This window comes from Columba livia, chromosome 11 (genome assembly GCF_036013475.1).
Source record: "Columba livia isolate bColLiv1 breed racing homer chromosome 11, bColLiv1.pat.W.v2, whole genome shotgun sequence".
Classification (NCBI taxonomy): Eukaryota; Metazoa; Chordata; class Aves; order Columbiformes; family Columbidae; genus Columba; species Columba livia.
Window position 1 is genome coordinate 7835189 of NC_088612.1, and position 23812 is coordinate 7859000.

Here is a 23812-nt window from a genome sequence, read left to right on the forward strand (position 1 = left end):
CCACAGCAGAGTGATGCTCACAGCAGACAGCCCTCACTCACTCCAGGGCACTCAAAAGAAATAATCACTTGTCCAAGGGAACAAGGGCTCACTTGAGGATAAATCCAAAAGAAAATAAAATAACCACTCACCAAGGAGCAGGTGAGGGCTCTGCATCCTGGGAAGTGTCCTTGAATGGCATCCCTGGTCTAGAGGGAGGGCTTTGATCACAGTCCCACTGCTCCAAGAAGACCACCCCAAGGGGGTCTTTGGTGGGAGTCCCATTTTATAACCTGGTCGGATCAGGCTGTAACCATCACAAGCAGGGACCAGGAGCTTCTCTGGGTCTGGGCACCTTGTCAACTGAGGACCCTGTCTATTGACCCGGGATCCGGCTCCTCCTGCTTGCCCCACCCTGGGGAGGTGTCCGTGAGGACAAAAGGTGCTAAAGAGCCGTTAACTGCCCCATTGAAAGCTCTGGATCTCGGCTGGCTGCCTACAACTAGCACTGGAAACCTCTAGACTTCTTTCCACGATTTCCTCTTCTAACAAAATGCTCAGTATTGAAAACAGCTTAAATAAGTGCAGACACACTGTCCTTATTTCACCTTTATTTGGTGCTAATTCCCCCCACAGAGGAGATAACCATTTCTTAGCTGTAGTCTGGAGAGCTGCCTTTAGTTCAACAGCAAACTACAAACATTTATTTCTTGGGCTGCATAATATTCATGCTGTGGTTTTGCCAAGTGTTGATAGGAGAGGCTGTTACTTAAAGCTTTATCACATTTAATTATTGCTCTGGTCACTAGTTAAGGCAGAGCACGTTCCTTCTCCTTTGCCCCACTTACCCAAAACACATTGGCCAATGGAACAGTTGTGTAAAAAAGACTGGAAACCAAGCATTGTGGTACCACTTGTTAGGCATGGCAGTGGTAAGAAGTATCAGTTTGGCTGGACACCACAAATTTTTGTCTCGAGGCAGATGGACTGGCATGGATGGGGACAGAAATGGAGGAGAGGAATGTTCCAGACACTATTCTGGATGGTGAATGGGAGATTACAGCGGCTGCTCAAGCAAAGCACCTGCCTGTGTCAAACTTCAGTTGCATCCCAGGCTCTTCTGGAATGAGCAAAGTTATTTCAAGTGATGAGGAGTCACGGCTGGGCATCAGCATTGTGAGCAATTCCTTGGGCTGCACCCCCTCCTGCCAGCATGGTCAGTCATTGTACCAACAGCCAGATTAGTTGTTGGTGTTGCTGCTACCAAGAACAGGAAGGTGCCTGATGCTGAAAGACTCAGGAGGGAAGAAAATTTGTAAACAGAAAAGGGACTTTTTTTATTTCCCTTTTTTTTTTTTTTCTCCATGCAGCCAGATTTGACAGGAGGAGTGTATTTCTAGACATTTAATGAAAATAGGTGGTCATGCTCAGGCAGAGGAGTATTCACTCCAGTAAGATGTGGTCCCACCAAAATACCCTGCCAGAGGCCAGTAAAATGAAGGAACACAAGTTCGAAGGCAATTTCTCAATTTCATTGTTCCTGGATCTGTTTTTTTCTCAGTTTCATTAATTTTCCTTGTGCTGCCACCATTAGGAAGTGCTGGATGGATGCTTTAAGCATGGTACTCCAGTGCGGAAATTCATTGTGCCATCTCATAGAGAAATACATTCACATGAAGGGAATTCCTGAACCTACAGCTGGTTATGGAAATATTATTCAAGAGCCAACATTATGTGAACCATCTTGGAACACAAAGACCATGAAAATCAGCAAGAATTTTCCTCCATTGAGAATCTGGAAATCTATGCCATACCTTAATATCCAACAGACTTCTTGAGTATCTGGTATTATTTTTTTTTAATTGAATCATATGATAGAAATGGAAATCTTAATCAAGTTTCCTCAGCTTACTAATTACTCATTCTTTGTTTTTTACTTCTGTGCTTTGCCTGACAATTGAATGTGGCAGAAATTTAAGCCTGGGAGTTTTGTGTTGCTTTCAACTAGCTCTTAAAACACCTTTTTGTATACGCACAGACTGGTTAAAAGAAGAAAGAAAATACGTGAGCCATATGACAACAATGTGGAATGTCTGGACAGAGGATCTATCTCACTCTTTAAACTCACTATGTTTACCATCCTACAATTGATGAATTAGTAAGGATTTTAATTGTAAAGCTCTAGCTGCTATTGCCACATTTCACAGACCGGAATCAGGAGCTATTTCATCGATCTCTAATTTTATTTCTTTACCAAGTGCCTGATCATGAGAAACAATAACTGTCAGCAGTGTAAATTCCCACAGGACTTTGAGGATTCACTCTGATTAACTACAGACCCATCCAATATCTCTCAGGATCAGTCTCTACCTGTCCCAGTCTGAGATGTTATGTTGCTGTAGACTGTGACTGTTTACAAAAGTGGGAGCCTTCAATAGATCGGTGTATGAAATCATCCCTATTCCTCCACAGTAGTTTGTAAAGTTTCCAAAGATCTTTCCAGGCTTTCTGGATGAAAACCACTATATATATGGAAGATGTCATTATTATTTATTGTTTCAGTTTGACAGAAAGATGGAGGGTTTCATTTTGACTTTATATTTCCATCTCCTCTCCACTTTGCCTTTGTTTCATAACTTTCTGACATGCAGAATTTTCTTTTGTATTCCTTCCAAGCTGTTAAAGTAGAGAGGTTGGAAATGCTGCAGACACAAATAGGTGCTAAATTAGAGCAATTTTTAATTATTATTTGTTTTCTCATCACATAGGCAATCATGTCAAGTGCCCTAAGCTACAGTGTCCTGTATGAGGACATGAGACTAGCTGGTTCAGGATATTCCAAAAAGGAGCAAGAAATCAATTTCTGGGCAATTCTGAAAGGACCTTACAAACAGGGAAGTTTCTGTCACAGCCTTACATTCCTCCTTTCCTTGGACCCTAGAAATACTATTTCACATTGCTTTGAATCGTGTTTATTTGATATCTTTTGTAGCAGTTAATTTTCTCTGCACACAGCCGTAATGAGGGACAGATGATGGGAAACCCAAAAAGCAAGAAGTTACCTGCTATTAATGTGAATACCTCAGAGTTTGGCCACAGTTTGTATATATCTGAAAAGGAAGATATTCACCTCATTATTTTCTGTTACCCCTCCTCCCAAATATTTTTTTCATTTAATTCATCCCATAGTATTTTGTGATGGGGAACCCTAATGGATAATTGTGCCATGCGATATTATTTCTTCTTGAATATCTAATTTCATAATTTCTAGTAAGGTAAATGTTAGTTGCTTCTACCTTGAGCAAGGCACAACTTTGTTTACCACAGGAAAAAAAATGGTGTTCAGTATGTCCATTCTGCTTGAGCAGGTTGAAGCAGAGTTTCAATTCACTGTCATTTTAAAGAATCTTTAGAAGAACGGTGGATGAGCTCTCATCCCATTACCAGCTTTATTTAATCTAAAATGCCTCAGAGAGACTCCCTTATCTCTGAGTTGTGCAAACACAATGCTGCCCATTGATTGATACAAGATCTGTTGTGAACCCTGTAGAAAAACTGCTGGTGAGCAGAATCCTAAGTATGTGAATCCAGCAGGTAAAGTAGGACTGAAAAGAATGGTTAGGGTCTACAGCTGTGTCTCAGATACTGAAGGAGAAGACAACTGCTCCTGCAGTGCTCAGAAATTAGAAGAGCACAGAATTAGTCTGATGGATACCATAACTTCATTATTGCCACTAATATCTTTAACACATCAGAAAAATAAACTAAAAAAGGAATGTGCTGTCTAACATATTATGGTGCCATATAATCTCCAAAATTCTGAAATACTGATGTAGATTTTTTGTTGCTGTTGTTGTTTTAATCATAATTGCTCCAGTGTCAAATGAGACTGTTATGAAAAGCGAAGTTGTTACAGAAAGTTCACTGTTTTTGGACCTTCTGTGAGTAGTGCCAAATAACAAGTTTTTCTCCCCATGTTTTTCCCACTTTTGCAGCTGCCTCTTCATTTCCTGGTTTGGAGACTGACTCAGAAAATAAGACATTAAGCATTAAAATTAACTGAAAAATAAAGGGTGGAGATGTGAAAAATGTCAGGGACATTGCATTCTATTTTTTGTAAGCTTTCAAACTTCTTCAACGTTTCTTAATAGTCTTGTTTAATATTAGTTTTTCCTGCTACTTTTAGAAGCCATTTTGGAAGACATGAGGCCTAGATACTGCAGGCAAGAAGCCTAATGACTTGGGGCATAGACCAACCAAAAATTAATTCCAGATGTTCCAGATGGCTCTGATAAGGCAGAACTTGGTGTTTCATCAGTTTGTTGGGTTTTTTTGTAAAAAACATTGACAACAGTACAGAGGCCGAGATTATGTTGTAGACTAAAGTTGTATGAGCATAACTGTAGGGTTGAAATTTTAGACACATTTTTCAGTACATTCGTGTACCTGTGTTTGCGCAGTACATAAGGCCACTTTCCCCTCAAGACTACACTGAGATGATTTCAGTCGATGACCATTCATAGTTATTATACTTGTAAATCACAGTCTATACTCATCATTGTGGAATTTCTAGCTTGTAGGAGATGACTTGTATTACCTGTCTTTTAGACCTACCCTAAGATTTACAAAGTGCATGTAATGTTAGAACTGGATTTATCTGCTGAAGAATTATATTTTTACTTAACTTTACCATAAGCCAAACAGGAGCTCTTGAAATCTTGCACAGAGCAATGAAAAGTCTAACTCTTGCTCACTTTTGAATACTTAAATGAAACACTTGTGTCCGGAGACCTGGCTGTAGGACAGAGGAACAGTGCCAGGGAGGAAAGCAGCTCTGAAGATCATTGTGGGAATTTAACTCATTTTCTGGATGTGTTCATCTTTCTCCGTTAACCCAGAGGACCCAGGGCTAGCAGATCCCCATTCACTTCAGCCCACTGCCTCGGGTTACATTAAATGAATCCAGACCTCAGATGAGCAGTCTCAAGAAGGGAAAAAAAAAATCAAAAACATGCTCTAATATGTCAGTAAAGCAGCAAAGAAATAAAGGGGGGGGAAAAAAGGGATATTTGTCTCAGAATCTCTAGGATGAGAAGTGCATCTCACTGAGTATTTCCATCCTCCAACTGCTCCCTCTGCTGCCTGCAAGACATTGGAGGAGAGCCCAGGTAGGCTCTGCATCCCTCTTCCTCGTTCCGCTCTCAGCATTAGATTCCGACAGTTACTAGATAAAGTTAAAGACTCATGTAGTGATCTTCACACTAATTGGACTGTAATGTATAGCCTCGGTCAAGCAAATCTCTCCCAGCACTCCTCTCCACAGACGGCAATCAAGCCATTTACAGAAGATGCATCGGCTGCTGGGACCCTGGAGTAACCTTAAACTGCACTGGCCTTTTAGCAGAAAACACAATTAATTTTGATACTGAAGGGCAATTAGGACTGGGGTTAAAATAAAAAATCTTCTGAACAGAGAATGTCAAAGACTGGGAAGGAAACTATTTCCCTTGTACACAGTGTGTTGAAGGTCTGTAAGCACAGCAACTGTCAGCTCACGTTAATTCAGATCACTTTGTAAACCCCCCATTTCAGCAGAGGAAACATAAATTCAGATTAATAAGCACCACGCTCAAACCCCACTAAGACTGATTGCCATTTTCTTCAAGTCTTTGCTGCCAGAATGAGCACAGCTTCTTCTCGTTCTTTCTGGGGAAACCTGCTTTAAATTCCAGACTTTAGTGAAGCAACCAAATGTATTTATTTTGTTCTGTTTCATTTCCAAAAGAAAATGGTCTCTCAGCTGACACTCTGCAGATCACAACACAGAGAAAATCATGTCAGCGACTCTCTAAACTTCTCTTTAGAAGCACAGAAGATGTTCACAGTAAGACACATCTACATGTACCCATGTGCCCTGACATATGTGCAAGGCAGCCAAAATTTTGGCCTCACCTGTGGAAAATGCTTAGGTCCATGTCACTTTCCATAACTTCAGCAAATGCACAGATTTACTGGTTGTGGGTTTTTTTTGTTTGTTTATAATTGTTGTGGGGGTTTTTTGTGTGTGGGTTTTGTCTGGTTGTTGGTTTTGTTTTGTTTTGTTGTTGTTAGTTAGTTTGTTTTTTGTTTCCTGCTTTCCCAGAACAATTAACTGAGTGCTCACACTTGGCTGAACTTCTTGAGTGTCACTGGCACAACTCGAGCACCAGAAAAGCCATGCTAGCACAGAAAGGGTGGCAATATTAGATTTACACAATGGGTAGTTTTTATAGATTTTTGTTCTTAAAAGCAGCATCCTAGAGGAATCTCTCGATGGCAAAAATGGCACAAGAAGCACTAGCAACCAATAGAGCATTTGAGGAGTTCACAGGGTTAAATGTCATGTTTTCACGGGTTGATTCAATCTCTGTTCTGTCAGCCTATTTCAGTTCCAGGGCCCCATTCCCACCAGCTAAGAGGGAGGGTAAGGATCCCAGAGTAAACTCATTTGGGCCTTTTAAGTACAACATGATTCATATTTGTGTGCAGCCTCTGTCATGGGTTGTGCACAGCCCACTGCCAGAATCCACGTCACCCTCTCAATCTTGCTCCGGAGGGGGCAGGTGGACAAGATAACTTAATAGCTCTTATTCATTTGGAATTTCTCTGGTTATGGGTTAGGTCACCTTGTTCAGCGAGAGGGAAAGCATTTAAATCTTCAGCCCAAACTCAAGCTCCAATGTAAGCAAGTTTCACAGGAGCTGAACTTATATTTCTCCTTGTTTTCTTGCAATTTCTTGAGGCATCTATTTACATAATAGTGATGAAAGGGCTCTACAGGTAATTAAAAATAAAATAATCTTCTGTGTTCATACAACTGAAATCTCTCACCAAGTGACTCAAGTGAGGAATGGAAGCAGGTTTAGTCTTTGTGAAGCATGTGGCTGTATGTTGGAACCAAATTTAACAGGTTCCCATGTCCACAAAGGATAAGTTCTTCCTGGGTGTATTATAATTTATTTTTCTAGGGAAATATGGAATTAGAAAAGTGAGACTGCATGACAGAGCAACCGAACATCCACATTTGAAAATGGCTATAATGAAACCCTGTAAAGATATCAACAAGTTCTCTTACAAGCTGAATTTGATGCCCTGACATACTTCTTCCCGACCTTCAAAATTTAGGAGCAATTTTGCACCCCAAAGCACGTGAACATCCAAATTTTTTTTTCACAAATCTCCCTCTGGTGATACCTAGTTGTTCTTGTTGCCTGTACAGATGTCATCATGTAGTTACATGCCAAAAAGGACAAAAAAAATGCAAAGCGCTCCCAGATTTTTGAAGCTCAAATGGAATCAATTTATCTTGAAAAAAAATGATAATCATAAAAAAATTGCCCTGTGGGCATTTTTCACAGAGATAAAAATCACCATGTATTTATTTGCTGCAAAAAAAATCAGGATTGTCATTTTTGCACAAACTTCATTAATAAACAATACTTCTGTCACACTTTCATCCAAAGAAGGGAAATCACCTAAAAACTCTATTTAATTAACCTTTACAGCCCCCTTGTGAGCTTGGCATTATTATCTCAATTTCACAAATGGGCACATTGAAACACAATGAGCTTAAGTGGCTTCCTTACAAGTAAAACTACATAGCAGGTCAATAGCAGAGCTTGGAATAGATCCCAAATCTCTTGGGCCCTGGTCCCATGTTTTAAGTGCTACAAACCTTCTCTTCTTAAAATGGGTGAAGATTCAGATCATTATACTTTATTTTACTGAACCTAAGCTGCTTGCACCTGGAACAAAACTCTGAAAAGCATCTAAAAAATTTTGTGCAATTTGAGCGTCTAAAAGACCGTCTAAGAAGGAGAAACAAGCTCTTTCATTTTGTTTAAGGGCTGTACACAAATGTCTCTGGTGGAAAATAAGGAGTCTTTAAGAATGATGTGTGACTTCTGGTGATGGAGTTTGGGTTAGCGAGGGTATTTATTTTTCCCTTCATTAAGAAACAACTTATCATTCCAGTAAAGGAGCTGTTAATGAGTTTGTTCACACTCGCTGAGAAATGACTGCAGGATACTCCTCAGAGAACTTACTCTGAATGCATACATAAACCAGCCAGAGCTCTAGGTACAACAACCTGCCGAGAGGAACTGCTTTTGGTATTTTGCCTTTCTGTCTGTTTGCTTCTTTGTTTGTTTTTCCTCCACCTCCAGTTCAGGATTAGTTCAACAGATCTGGGATGAAACAGGCAGATTTAGAGCATGCAGGTTAGGATGCACATTCCTGAACTGCCATTGGACCTGCATAAGGGGAACAATGTCAGCATGAAACTGCTGATCGGGCAGCTGGTGAGGAGTAGGGGATGAGGACGTTGTCGGTCTCCAGCCCACCACAAAGCCAAGATTTGGTGCCCAAATCATCAGGAGATGGAGATGCGTTCCACTGCACCCTGTGTTGCAGCCCCTCATACATGACACGGGATGGCTGCCCTCAGCAGCCCCAGGCTGAACTGCACCCACCTCCACACATGAGAAGACCACTCAGGTCACATCCTAACAGCACGTATGGAAATCCATCCACCCTCTGACAGAGGAGGGTGGCAGAGATACTTTCTTCTGCATGTGCTTTCGGTGCAGCCTCAGGCTGTTGGCTTGGAGCCAGTGCAGTCCTGTACTGGGCAAAGTTTGGGATTCCCCAGTGCTGGAAAACATTGTCCTGGCACCATTTCAGACTTTTACCCTTTTGACGTTACAGTTTTTAAATGTGGGTTAGCGCATAAGGCAGCTTGCCCACTCTTTGGGCAGTTCAGAGATGATCCTCAGATTGCTCCTCATGTCTTCAGTCTGTTTCCAACAAAACTGGATGTCTGTGTCTGGGCTATATATATGAGTGTATATATATAAACTCTCCTCACCATCCACCTATTGTCCTCCTGTTCTTTTTGTCAGCTGTTTTGAGAAGTATTTCCGATTCAGCAGCATGAATAATTGTTGAGGTTTCTTGTTGTTTGAAAAAATATGGATAACAAATGGCAGATTTGGCTCTTCAGACTCCAATCCTACCCCAAGAAGACCCACCCTGACCTCCAAAATGAAATCAGTAACTTCACTCCTCTTCATTTCCTCATCCTGTGTCTAAAGTCAGGGGAAGTGGGTCGAGACCTTTTGCACATAATCTGACACACAGCACGCAGGGCCGGAAGGCAGAAAATCGTTTCAACAAAAGGCTGGAGTTCTGGGTTAGGTAAATTCAGGAAGGAGAGGGATAGGAAATGGCAGTAATGTCGCCAATAGACTAAGAGGATCCTGGCACCAGCTGGGGTGTGAAATATGAGGTTGTGTCTAAGAAGGACTTCAGTTCCCCTTCAAACATGTGACACCAAAGACATTTATCAAAACAGCTTTGGTGGGGAGTTGGAAACATATTTTTTTCTTCATGAAGCTAGCCTCAAATGAAAGCATCTTGTTTAATATCCAAGGACAGGACAGCCAGGTAAGATGACCAGAGGACTCACCCCTGGATGAGTTGCCCTACCTGTGCCTCACCTTCTTGGTCAGTTAAAGGCCCTGTGGTCATGTTGCTTAGCACCAGATACATACATAGCAAACAACCATTGGTACGTGCAGTGAGGTTTCACTAGAGTGCCTCATGCTGTCCAGATATCTGGACCTGTTACTGGAAGACCTCAAAGTCAACATGCTTCTCCTTCAAACACCCTGTGATGTACCAAAATACTCTCTCCTCACAAGAAGTCTCTGAGGAGTCTGAGCACTGCTGGCTGGGTCCTGCAGTCCCTGTGCCATGTGGCCTGTGGGCACCAAGCAGAAGGAAGAAAGAAGAACTTTGGAGATGTGACACAGAAGAGGGCAATCCTCAGAAATCCCAGAAATCCCTGTCTGACCGGCCCAACACAGCAGAGAGGGCTGCAGCAGGGCCAGTGGCTGGAGGCAGAACCAACGTCTCCTGTGGTTCCTCCTGACATTTGTTTTAGTTGAAGCTGGAAATAGCACAACAATATCCTCTACTAACTACTTTGGCAGCTCCTTGACTGAACTGGGAAGTTCAGAGGCAGAACAAAAGGAAGAAAGAAAACCCAACCAACCAACCAACCAAAAAGCAAACACACACAAAAGAAAACCCAGAATCAAGATATCTTGCTGGTTTATATGTTTTGTTTTGTTTTGTTTCTTTTCCTTGAGGCTTTAAAAGTTGCTAGATATGAGATTGATTTGTTTTCTTGGTAAAGGGTTAAAGTTCTCACTTTCACAGAAGTAGGTGGATGTACTATTAAATGCAATGATAGTTTCATTATTAGCACCAATGAAAACAGGATCCAGCTCTTCATCCCCCATTTACCTTTTGATAATCCCACAGATCCTGAGAGAATACAGGTTCCTTTTGACTGTTACATGTTTTGCTACATTGTCCTTGGACCCCATCTGTGTCCTCTACCTGAATTAAAATGAACCCTCCTTTCTTTATCCTCCCTCTGACTTCATTCCCGCTGACCCTCTATTCAGCTGATCTCATTTAAGACTGAATGTATTTTATTTCTTTTATGACTTTGTCTTCCGTAAGAAACTCCCAATCCTTCCAACCTCATGCCACGTGTGACATTCTGTCCCCATCAAAAATCAGATCATTCCTTCAAAATAAGAACTGGCACCAGGTCAAAGTCCTGAAGATGAAAGGAAGGGTTAAGTTTACTTTCAATATTGGAGGAGGGTTCGGAAATAAATGTCGAGGTTAAAAAGTCCAGATGGTAATTCAACTGTATCCCTGCTATAAACATGATTTGATTTATGGGAACCACTAATGGTATCTCAGTTTAGATCTGGATGGCTTTGCTTTCTCTCATCTGTAGCTTTAAATTCATCAGATTTTTTTTCACTCCCACCATGAATCTTTCACTACAAAGAGATACTCCTATCAAGAATTTGGGAGTTCTTTAAAACCCAGCAATTGATAAACGTTAACAATCCTAATCCATGCAAATTACTGTCTGATGCCTTTATTTATAATACCAAGCGGATGTTCTAATTCAAAGCAGTCTAAAAGAGCTTTGACAAGTTCAGTCTTACAGAACTGTATCTCCTATTGCTGTTTTCCCTCTCCTGTCCTTTGGGGATCAAACTGAATCAGTTTTCACTTTTTTTCTGACGTTGCGATTATTAGGTTTCTCAGTTTTGTCAGAAAAATCCATCAGAAATGTTTATCTCATGGGGCAAATAGCAATGGAACAGCATGTTTATCACTTCGAGGGCCATAATCTACAGGCAGCAATGGCCCCAATCCGGTTTGTTTTAAAACACAGAGGCTGAAAAAGAAAAATGCCCATGTCTGAAATGTGTGATGGAGATGTGCAGAACTGCATTAGCCCTGACACCCATTTCTTTATGTGTCTATATTTCGGCTGTCAGTCATTTACACATATGTTGCCTGAAGTCCTTACAGTTTACTACTTCCAGCCTCAAGAAAACAAAACAGTTGGCCTCAACTATTAATGCCTGAGGAAAGGCAAATTTTCATGGTGGACTTCACAGAAATCTGTGCCTCCAAAGTAGTTACACTAAATTGTAGGCTGCTTTGCGAGATAAAAGTCAAATTTAGGCAACAGTGAGAGGAGTGCTTTTGAAACAGTCACTGTAGATGATTTTTGAATGACCACATTCATATTATGTCTGGGTACCCAGTCAATGTTTAGGACACCTAAACTATAGATGAATGTCAATTTCTAAGGCCATCTAAACAAGCAGAATAATAAGTAGATCGATGTTTACAAGATTATTTTTTTTCCTTTATGCATGCCATGGAGAAATAACACAGAGTGTAGCTCACAGTGAAAAATGGAGAGTGTCTTAGGAATACCCCAGCCTCATTTGTTGGGTCAACACCTAATGAAATAGTAGCCAGGTATTCAGGATCTGAGTTTTACAAGGATTTATGGATGCATTGATTGGCTTTGAATAGTTTGTGTCTCCAAAGACCTTCAACGTGCTTCCACCAAACCATCAGTGTTTCTTCTAAACTCCTCAGGCTGAGAGAATATGGCAGTAAAGACAGCAAATAAACCATGTGGGGCAGATAGCAACTTATTTACCTATTGTATCACATAAAGATACCAAAGTGATGTGGTCACTACTAGGAATAGCAGAAAAGAAAATAGAAGGAAAAGACAGGATAGGATACACATAAGAATAGGTCAGGAATAGACATTTCAGCCAAGTTATTCTTATAGAAGCCTCTTATTAACAAATTGGAGGGAAACCAATTCATGAACTGGAATTTTCATGCGATCTAGGACCTGTAGGCAAATTTGTATGGTTGTTCTCTGTAGAAGTCTGCTCCTATCTCCAGCTGTGGCAATGATTTGCTTTGTGTTATTGAGTAAATCATCCAGTTTCATTATAGAGTTGGTCTGCACACAACCTCACACCAAAATAATAAAATGTGAGAAGTCAAAATCAATTTCATTAAGCTGCTACAAGTCAATATTTGGATGCTCTATACTGGGAATGGAAGTGGCTCAAAGCCAGCACACCTGAAGTATAGTTTTAAATGGACAAAATAAAAGTCATCAAAATAAGAAAATTGATTTGGGGAAGTTAAATCAATGTGTGTGCCTGGTACAATTTACACACCTGACTAAAATGTTGTATGATATATGCTTACAATCACTAAGTATTGCTATTATTAAATGAACATTGCAGAAAACTCTGTCTTTTGACTTAAGGTAAGCACTGAGGTGTCTGGTCTGAGATTAACTAACACAAGGGCCTTGTCTGCGCTCAAAAATCTTCTGGTTTCATTTGTTTGATGCACAGCTTCATGTAGGTCTGTGTAGTATTGTTGTTTTAGTATAGCTGAAAACTATTCTTTGTTGACTTATACTGAACTGGAATGCGCCTGCTTTAACATGCCTTAGGACATTCATTGTCCTTTTGTACCGGTAGATCTAAACTGGTATTAAATTAACACTTTGATTTAAATCAGTGCAACTCTGTGTGTGATCATCAATGGAACTGATTCAGTGTGTGTTTTCTTTAAACGAGCATTTTAAATCTCCTAGGTTGCAATCTGAACCATCCACAGGAGCCATCAGGATCAACTTTGTCCATATCACCTATATTTTCCATGATACATGCAGAGTATTTCCAGAAATAAATGGGAAGATGTTTTTCCCATATGTGCATGAACTCTGAACTCCAAGAGTTCAAGTGGGTTCAGTTGTTCTCCTCAAACTGTCATTCTAGTCCTAATTAGTACATGGTGCCGTGAGCAATTTAAATGGAATATATTAATAGAGGAGAATTCAGAGGAGGAAAAAAGATGCCCTCCCCCATACCCCTGCCTGCAAAAAACTCTTAAATAAACAGGGATTTCTTCAGGGTGCCTCACACCCTTCCCACCTCCCTCTTTCCCTTAACAATAAAGATTGAGGGTGGGAGATGGAGAAGGTCCGGATGCTGTCTGCCAGGGAGGGTTTCCCACAGGAGGAGATAGCTGGAGACTCCCACTGCTTTCAAGGAGTTGGGGGGGTTGGGGGGGATGCTGAAACTGAGCCATGATGGTTCAGGGAAGTGCTGTTTTATTTAAACCCTCAAATGGCTTGACATGCCCCTGGTACTTTCACTGCCTAATTATAAATGAAAGGAAAACAGCAAGAGAATCCCCTCCTGTTGACCATCTCCCACTTAACAAGGCAGCACATGTCGCAGTCCCTACCTTTTTAGCTCTGTCCTTGCTTTTATCCTTCTGCAATTTAATCCTAACTCAATTATATTATTACAGCGTGTCACTTTGAGTCGCTTTCCCCCTTATTGGCATATGGCTCTTTTCAGTTTCACTGCTAATTCTTTTCCAGTGGACTTGTTTAAAACGTACTCATTTTCTGCTTAGACTCTGTGTTATTCACGCATCACATTTCTGCAATGCCTGGCTAACTTAACGGGAGCTGGGGATCTTCGCTCTCTGCATACATTTGCTAGAGTTTCCATACTGAATTGTCAAAACACAAACTAGATGGCAGGAAAGGTGAGCATCATGCCCCGTCTGTCAGAAACGTGGATAGGAGGCTGCCCTCCGCTGGGTCTATTCCAAAGCCCTGGACTGAAGTGATGAGGAGAGGAGAGCTGGTGAATACTGAAAACTGTTTTCTATCAATACCTCTTGCTTTTTTCTTTTTATTTTTTTCCCCCTTTTCATTTTCAAATACATTCACTCAGACTCCTGCCTTCTTTGACTTTCCTCCTTGCATCAGCCACAGCAGAGGCTCTTCTTGGCAAGATGGTCCTTCAGGTTCTGGTTTCCTGGGGACTATTCTAACTGTCCTTCCATTCAAGTTGTCTTCAAATTTGGATATGGACCTCTTGATTGATGACTAATTAAAGAAATGGATCACAGAAGTCACTACTGGAGGTATTTTCATTTAAAGGAAAAAAAAAAATATAATTCTGTTATTCTTCATAGGCAGGAAAAGAGGAATGTTTTGAAAATACACACATTTTTCCCCCTCTCAGCTTGTAAGAGAATGGCATGGTAGTAGCTGGGGCAACCACAATGCTGCCAAGTCCCAAACTTTGCTTTCCTAAAAGAAAACAAAAACAAAACTAAAAACAAACAACAGCCCAAACAAACCAAAAAACCCAACCAACCAGCCCAAACCCCCAAAACAACAAACAAACCCCACCAAAACTAACCAACCAACCTCCAAACCCCAACCTTTTAGGTTTTTCTAAAATTTTATTTACGCTTGGAAATGTACTGTAATAGTGATTCTAGAGCATTTAGCTTCCTTTTGTATAAAAGACCCCCATTTCCCTTCCACTTGTATGCACTCTTATTCTGGATTGCCTTTTACCAACGGAGTTTGCAAGTGAAATAAACTATTTTAGTAAATATCCAAATAGATGAGACCAGAGAGTAATTTCCTGTTTTCGAAACAAGAAAAGGGGAGGGACAAAATAATAGTCTAGCCTCCCTTTTCCAACACCTCACTTTGATACAGGCAGAGAAATGCAAGCAAACCAGCCAGGAAAAAAAACTCTGCAAATTCTCTTTACTACAGAGGCAAAGACAAAATGAAAAGTCAGTTTGTTCAGAGATAGATACTCTCAGATAAGAAACGCAGAACCTTCTGTCTCAAAGTGACCTGCAGTTTGCCCAACGTCTTTCTTGAGTTCAGTGGCTTCATTGAGGGAAGAGGCTGCATCCTTGATTTTCCCATTTCTCTACGTGTAGCCCTGGAAATGAGTGACTTGAATTTAAAGGTCAAGATCTGTTTTCACAGCCAAAATGCATCTCTTTATGCCTGCTTTAGTGGTTAGATAACTTGTGCACTTCAATGTTAAGATAAGGACCAGGAAGTCTGTTTACAAATTCAGGTTGCTGTAAGTTGATAGTGGAGTGCCTAGTACACATGATATGAAAAGAGGTATAGAAAATTACAAATGGGGTTGTGTTACTAATATCCATACAAACAAATTATTAATGGGGTTTATTTATTTTATTTTCTTCCTGAGTCAAATAATCATTATGAACACTGTTCGTGAATGACTACTTTGCATTTCAAGATGTCACTATAAAGATCACATGGAAAGATGCTCAGGATTTCTTGTAACAGGTTCTTCAGCCTCATATAGTCAAATGTAAGTATATGAGGACATGACTGTTCTATTTATCCTTTAAGTTTTCCTTTCCTTTTGTTAATTCAGTTTCAACTTGGTAGCTACATTACTTAGCACTGTAATGACTCTCTGGTTATAGCTCACAGTTAAGATGGTGTTACTATATCAAGAAATCACCTCCACTTCATAGTGTCCTCTGTATTCAGACTTCATCTGAGATAAGACACAGCTAATTCTCCATCCTCTTTCAGGCCATTGGGTCAGGCTGGCCGTAACCATCATATCAATTTCCCTAATCTCTCAGTCAACTTCTCTGTCAGAGATAAAATTTAGAGTCTATTTATTCTACATCCTCCAGCTGAGCTTCATGTAGAATAACTTTCCCACCACAACAGACTGTAGTCCATGCACCATAAAACTTCCTTAGAAGTTGTACTTACTGGTTAATTACTAGAAGCACCAGGGGAAAGAAAAAATCTTGCTATATTTCAGAAGCAAGGTAGAAGTGTAAATATAGCACAACTCTTTTGTTTTTTGTTGTGTTTGTTTTTAATAAAGGTGAAAATAATTAATTGATTTCTTACACCAGACTACCTGTTGTATTATTCAACACATTTTGTGAAAAGCCCTCTTTGAATCAGACAGTTCTTAATGATTGCTGAGTAAATAAATAGGAAAAAAAAAAACAGCCCTGGAAAGCATTTTATGGAGGGAAAGCATGAAGAGGAGGTGAAACCTAGAAAAATTTACATCTGAAATGAGTTTTGAAGAAACATATGCTCTCATGCAGCAGATTTTTCAACCTCATAGGAAATATGGTGCTGAAATGAGAATAGGTTGATGAAAGGATGGATTTGTTTTCTATGCAATTTCCTGTGCATTTGCATGTGAGTATCTCCCCCCTTTCCTCTGCAAAAGTCTTTGACTTGATGATTCTGGAGGTACAGGAGCCAGGACACCTACATTCCCTTCCCCAGTTTGGAAGGGATTCATATTTTACTGATGAGACTGTTTATCTTCCTGTGCCTCTGATGCTTGTGATAGGTACAATAATGACCAGCCTTGCCTTAACAAGCCTGCGCTATAGCTCATCAGATGAGGTTATTGTGAATAAAATCCTTAAAATAATGCTAAGGGTGGTTATTATTTTGCAAGATGGGTAGCCCACAAAATGCCACTTTGCTATTTCTAGTGACTGGCATTTGTTTAGCAACACAGAGCACAATTTAGAGGAGGCTTTCCAATTCCTACTGGATGGGATCAATTTGACAGAAGCATCAGTATCAGGAGATCCTCTGCTAGGAAAAGAACTATCGCTCTCCACTGCCTTTGCCATTTACAGGAAGGATTGGTGCCAGCAATTTGACTTTCATCAGCAATAAAACAGAGAAGGGAAAAAAAATAAAAAGAGTCACAAATGATTCTATAATGTCCTTGAAATTAAATTAAAAATAGCCATCACTGCCAAAACTCAGAAGAGGACTCACAGCTTTTTTACAGTGCCTACTACAATGTGGATTTATGATTGCCGGAATACTGCCTACTGTATAACAAGTGTAGTATTAAGTGCCATATTGGACTACCATATGGCTACTAACCTCAGAGGTTGGTAGCAACTATCAGTGTAGAAATTAGTGTGCAGAATGAGCCTGAGGATAAAACCAGTTATCACTCAAGCATGCTATATAATTGGCTGTAGCAAGAAACTAAAAAATGTCTCGGAAACCAGATGGATTTGAAATGTTCCATTATTCATAAACACTTTTTTTTTTTTTTTTTTTCTGCAGCAATACTTGTTCCTTTCCCAAATATTCTGTTGTTTAAAAAGAATAATTACCATGAAGAAGCAAAAAGTGAGGAGGATAAAAGCCTTTGCTGCTGGGGTGGGGGTGGCCTTTGTCTGGATTTGGGACTCAGCAGCCCCCTGTACCCACAGCACCCAGGTGGGGGGCAGTTGGTTTGTGCCAATTTTTGCAGAGATTTGTGCTTCTCTCTCCCTGTGGAGAGTGACAATGGTGAGGGAAGGAAGGCGGTGGTGTGGGTATGTGTGGTGATGTTATTAGCAGCCCTTCACAGCTGTGGAAACTCATCCTTTACGCAGCGTTTCCCTCCTTTTTGATCAGTCAAATGACAACCATTGTCATCTCGGTGACAGGAACTGCCTCCCTGGAGGACACAGCGTCCCCCCATGCACATGCTGGCTTCCTCTCCCTCTTTTTCATCCCACTCCTCCCACTTCATGTCTCGCCCTAGTACTTTCCCAGATGGACCCACAGACAAAGCATGAAAATTAAAAAAAAAAATAAATACAGACACCTTTTATATATATACATATTTTTGTCAACGAGAAAGGGCAGTGTTATTTGCACATAATATCAGGTTAGAGCAGAAAGCAGAACTTCAATACGCAGGAGAGGGACATTGCAAAATCAACCCAAGCTCAGCTCAGGGCTGGACAGTCTCTATGTGGGATGAGGATCAATCCCTCTCTTGCTTGCCCCAAAACCAGCCTCCTGCAAATGGGCTTTTCCCCATGAGAAGAAAGAAGGAGACATCCCGTTCTTCTTTGCATGAGATACAGCACACACAAGGGACTTCCTGCTCCCATCACCCCATTATTTTTCAGTGTTTTTTTCATTTAATTCTCATAATCCAACTATGCTTGGAAAGCCAATTCCAGATGAAGAAATAAGCCAACAGATAGTTTCATCTAACAAAGCAGGCTCAGTGCAGTAGAAAAAAAATGTCTTGGTTTGGCCTTTCTCTGAGCTGTACACTAAGATCAAAGACTGAAAATAGGAAGACTTTTAGGATTTGATTTATGACACACATAGGTTTGTGGTAAGGAGGAAAATAAAGATTGTTGAAGGTTTTCAAATTTATTTCCATTGGATCCTCAATAAAACCAAAAGGTTGAATGTTTTCCATGTTTGGGTTTTGGTTGTTTTTTTTGTTACTGTTGTACAGAAAAATATGCTCTGGTTCAAGTGAAAACCATTGAGAAAATGAAAATACTTTATTACCTTTTCAGATTTGAAAAATTGTACAACCAAAAGTATGAAATAAAATGTAAAAGTTTCAGAATCAACTGAAAGCCCTAACTTCCAAATATTTCACTCTGAAAAAATGTTAAAAGAGAATATTACAACACTGTTAGACTTCTTACCTGAATCAGCAAAACCATTTCCTCTTCCAAAAGCACTCAATTCCAATAAAACTGCAAATATACATATATCTTTTTTCCATCTATTCAGGAAAGGAGAGAAACCATCCCTATCCAGCGGTTTATGTCCACTGGTCAATGGACCAACAAAACACAGGTGTAACTGATGCAGGAAAATGCAGTTTTGCAAAGGGTTGACTCACTTTACCCAGTTGACCCATTATAGGTTGTGTTATCACATCAATGCTGAAACATATTTGGGGCTGATAATAGTCATACCACAATAAATGCTTCACATGAAAAAAGGAATTTTGTTGGTAAATTTGTGGCTACGTAAAACAGAGTATCTGCAAGGGTTGACTAGACCTGGGAAGGGAGGAAATGTGCTTGAGGAAGGTGACTGTAGGTGTGACAGCTGAGATATCTGCTGCTTGCACATATGTCCTACCTTCTGATATGTATGTTCACCAAGAATAGTGAATGGCTGGAGTGTTTTCAGAAAACTCATCTCTGGAGGTGAAAAAATCGTGTTCAGAATCAAAGCATGGTTGTTCCCTTTGGCTCTATACCAGATTACTTTCCTAGTAAATAATTTATTTTCTTCACTTTCCTAAACAATAAATTGGTATAACTCATCTGAAATGAACAGGATTGTCTTATGTGTCTCACTCATGCATTGCCAATAGCTCATTGTCTTTTATTACTAAAACTTCATTATGATGGGGACTCATTGTTCATTATAAGATCCAGGATAAAATGTTGAGAGATCAACATCAAGATACTGAGGAAAAAAATAATTAATGAGAGATTTGTAAGATGAATAAATGGATGACAAACAGTAAGTTTACCCAGTCTGGAGGTGAGAGAGTGACTGTGCCATCTGACTTTGCCTTTGCAAAGCTGTGGGATGTCATGGGGCTCTGGAAATTTACTGCATGTGTATCCATGTAGATGTCTTGTCTATTCACTGTCACGAAACATGTTTAGCCCAATAACACATAAAAACAACTAAGAAACACCTTACAGTGTTAGGCACTGCACAACCAAAGCAATATCTATCCATCTATTAAATCTGAAGATAGTATTTTAGACTCAAATTTTGGTGTTGCACATACAGGACATTTATTTTATGCATTGCCAGCAATACCACTGTAGCGTAAAACACTTATTTTATGGTATAGTGGGTTTGGTGGAAAGTTGCATGAATCTACTAATTCTGGGTCAGCAAGAGAGTTTAAAAGCTTCCATGATCAGCCTGTATCTGACCTGAAACATGTTTTTATCAAGACAAGCTATCCAGAAAATTTAAAAGAGAAAGAAACATGGTAAGGAAGCATCAAAAATTGTCGGGTGAAAAGGTGGGTTGGAACAAAACACCTCTAACGGACACAGTTCTCCTAATTTCAGACATTTTGTACAACGGTTTTCAAGCATAAAGGTGCCTCTGGTCCTGGTATAGAAAGAACTATCTTAGTTCCAAAGCTATCACTAATAAAACTAATTTCATATTAGACTATTTCCTTTTGTATTTCCCTCATCATTCACCTCTTTAAATCATTTTGCTTTTCTAAACCCCTATGGGACACTATTAGCAGATGTTTCCAAGAGAAGTAGTGGAGCTGAGGAACAGAACTGAGGGCAGCAGATTCTGGTCAATCCATTGAATATCAAATATTAGCTATCTGATCCCCCAAAAAAGTTGACATGATAATTGACAATCAAAACAGAAGAATAGTTTCCCTGTTTACTTCAGAATGCTGGGAGATTTAATCTGGTCAAACCTGATGATGTTTATAAATGAGAATAAAGAAGACAATACCAGCAAGCAGAGATCTTCAACTCTGGGTGTGATGTAGAGCACCACTAACCACAACAAATGTCAGAATCTGGCATCCTAAAATATGAACGTGTTCAAGAGAGAACAAGCCAAGCCAACCTCTGCGGTGCGTGAAGGTGAAGGAGATGCCCAGGAGGTGAGTGCGAACAGATGGGAGCGAGAGTGCTCAGAGTTTAAGCAATAACTCTGTTGTTCAGATCTACTTCTTCATTCCTGGCTCTCCTGGAGCTCCATGGTAGCACTGGCTGGCTTGTCACCTGAAATGTCACAGCTGCTGGCAAAACCTGCCCACCCTCCCATGGGTGTGCAATGTGGGGCCGATGCACACAGAAGTCTTTGCTCTCCAAGTGCACCTGGTGTGTGCACAGAGCAGGACCTGACCACCCCTTCCACCCTTACAGGGGTTAAGGAGAGGAGCTGTGGTGTTTTTCTGAGAGAGACACATTTGAGGTCCACCCTTCCAAAATACATAAGCAAAGAAATCAAAATTCCCTGTTTATGCCTTCATGGAGTAAGCAGGTTAGAAGGGTCAACCAGAGATTTTGACACTGAATAAATGTGTTGATATTATTTTCAGAATAAAGTTTGGTGGTGGTGGTTTTTTTCCTCTCAACAGAGACTATAGAGCTATGGGATAAAATATCTTATCATTCTGAAAATAATGCATCAGAAGAGGAATATAAAAATGTTTGGTGTAAGATCTCACAGATCTAAGTGTCTCAAAAATAGTCTTGCATTCTTGATCTCAAGGAAGGAACAAGTCAAGTCCATTTGCCCTAAGGAGATCAAAGAATCATAGGATTCAAATAGAGACCCAATGGCATGTCTCAACTCCTGCCTCATAGGATGATGATTTTCAGGTGTACATGAGTCCTGATGGATACTTGTGCAATTTACATTTAAAATCCTGATATCTGATCAAATCCCTTATACTGGCCTGTACGCACAAACATGATTCCCTTCTCCCCTCACCCTGGAGTTCACAATTTGTCATCACAGAAGGTTTCTTACACCTTTGGACCCATGGTGAGACTGTGCCTTTAATATAATATTCATCAGCTTATAGATTGCTTTGGAAAAAAAGAAAAAGAAAAAAAAAAAGTTGATTTGTGGCATAAAGGGGAGAAAAAAGAAGGGAAAAAGAAAGAAAGAAAAAAAAAAGAAGAATGGCATTCGGAAAAAAAGGACAACCCTGTCAAAACATGACAGCTGATCCACTGCCTGTTTTATGCTATTCATAGAAAATGCCAAATTCTGCAAATAGTAACCACATGTACATCGGCTTCGCAGACTCAATGTTCTGCTGCAAAATGAGACGTTCTGTATTTTAGTGTGTCATCAAAGGCAGTGAAAATATCACTCCAGCCTCCTAGGCTTAACCCTCTGGTCTCTCAACTGTTAAAAGTTTAATTCGATGGCGGTGGGAGAGAACAGCAACACATCCAGCTTTGTGAGCGGTGTTAACGGAGCTGCCTAATGTATGCCAGTTGCACATAAAGTCAATTAACAAATCTGTTACCGCGCCATTTTTATTCATAGCCATGAGACCATTAAAGCGACAAGACTGCATCTGACGTTTATGATCTTGTTCGCGTTGCCAGAGGAAGGGGGAGTGGGGGTGGAAACAACTTTGTGGCTCTGTAGCATGAGAGAAATAGCACCATTCTGAGACATAAGGGCTCTTGAGCAAATGCCGGAGCTTCTGAAGTCTTTTTCTCATCTCAATCCCATCCCCCGTTGCCCCCCTGCCCTTTCTTCTGGTCCCTCCTCCCCTTGCCCCCCTGCTTGTGCCTTTCAGGTTTCATTTCAATGCAGAAAGATTGGCTTTTTGGTTCAAAACTGTAATGTAATTGTCCTTTTTTTTTTTGGTGGCTGGCTGATATTCCCTTTCACTAACATTTAAAGGAGTACTTATGCTGAATTGAATATGGGATGGGAACAGCTCCTGATGCTTTTGTGTGCAATGGGGATGGCTTTGCGATGTGAGGCTTGAGCTTCAGTTGGCTGTGTCCTTCTCCAGGAACACTTCCAAGATCTTCTAAGTGATCACTAGCTCTGAATAGGGTCTCCTGTTTAATCTTCTCCTCTTCAACCATCTTTGCAAGAGCTACAGTAAATCTCTTTAAGCCTGGAGGAGCCAAACCTTGTGAGTTACACCAATTCTGCCTTGGATTTTCCAATATTTTCTACCCTCTGCTGGCCTGTGTGCTCTTCCTTCACTATTTCTGAATGCCAGGAGTATGACCATGAATAAGAGAAATTGCCAGTGGAGCTCTGTGACACATGTTAGAGTCCCCACTTAGCTAAACTGTTCCCCAGGAGGCCTCCAATATAATCTTCATTCCCTGCTAACAAAGGTAACTTCTGTGTTTATCTCCTGAGTTTCACTCTGATCTCTTTCTAATGGTAGTAAAGATAAGAAGATTTAGAAACTCTAGGGACAAATTATTTGGTGGGAAGTATTTAATTCATGAAGTGTCTTTCCTTTAAACTCAGCTGATTTGTATAAGAAAGTCAATGGCTGTTTTAGGGAGTAAGCAGGTAGGCAAACGGTTAAGTAAGGAGACCAACAGGTTTTATGGCTGGATGAACTGATTATGATACAGAACTGATAAACTCTGAAATTATTTCTAGTGTGCAGACAGGAAGGTTGGAGGCCAGCTGTCTTGAGAATCTCAGATCACAATATTTGTCTGCTGCAGAGTGCCAAAATTCAGTGGCTGACATCCTGGCTCCATTAAAGTTGCTGGGTAAAACTCCAGCAGATGTTTTACCATTGACTTTAGTTGGATCCGTTTCACCGAATAACTGCAGGGGCTGTGTGAGATGGCAGGATTCTCTCCAAGACTGTAGTGGTGGGAGACATCCTTGTGAATGTTTCACAGCACTGGACCTCCGGAGGAATTTGTCTCTTGGGGATCCTTGTTTGGGGAGAGGCAGGAAAGAGTGATATCAGGGAGGAATATTGCATTTTAGTCTCTGAAAAATGACAACGAAGGAAGAAAGCATGAGGAAAAAACAGTTTCGTGCTCAGCTAAGGCAAGGGAGCTGGGATGGCCAAGGTGGCAAATGCCCTTGCATTTATCGAAATAATCCTCATGTGTGCCAGCAAAGCCTTTTAATCAGATCAGAGCTCTGTTTGGTTTGAACAATCACTTTTTTTTTTTTTGTTCAGAGAGCAATGCAATCTGAAATAATTTATAAAATTCCTCTAAG

The 23812-nt window shown here is 40.4% G+C and overlaps 1 long non-coding RNA gene across 1 annotated transcript in view; it reads right to left on the minus strand.

Moving 5' to 3' along the window:
* Positions 1–13924: 13924 nt before the first annotated feature.
* The window catches only part of LOC110356553 (uncharacterized), a 110996-nt gene continuing 101108 nt past the window's right edge, over positions 13925–23812 (minus strand). The window contains exon 4 of the long non-coding RNA XR_002409790.2: positions 13925–14557. This is a non-coding gene — a long non-coding RNA (uncharacterized LOC110356553). The remainder of the gene's footprint in view (positions 14558–23812) is intronic.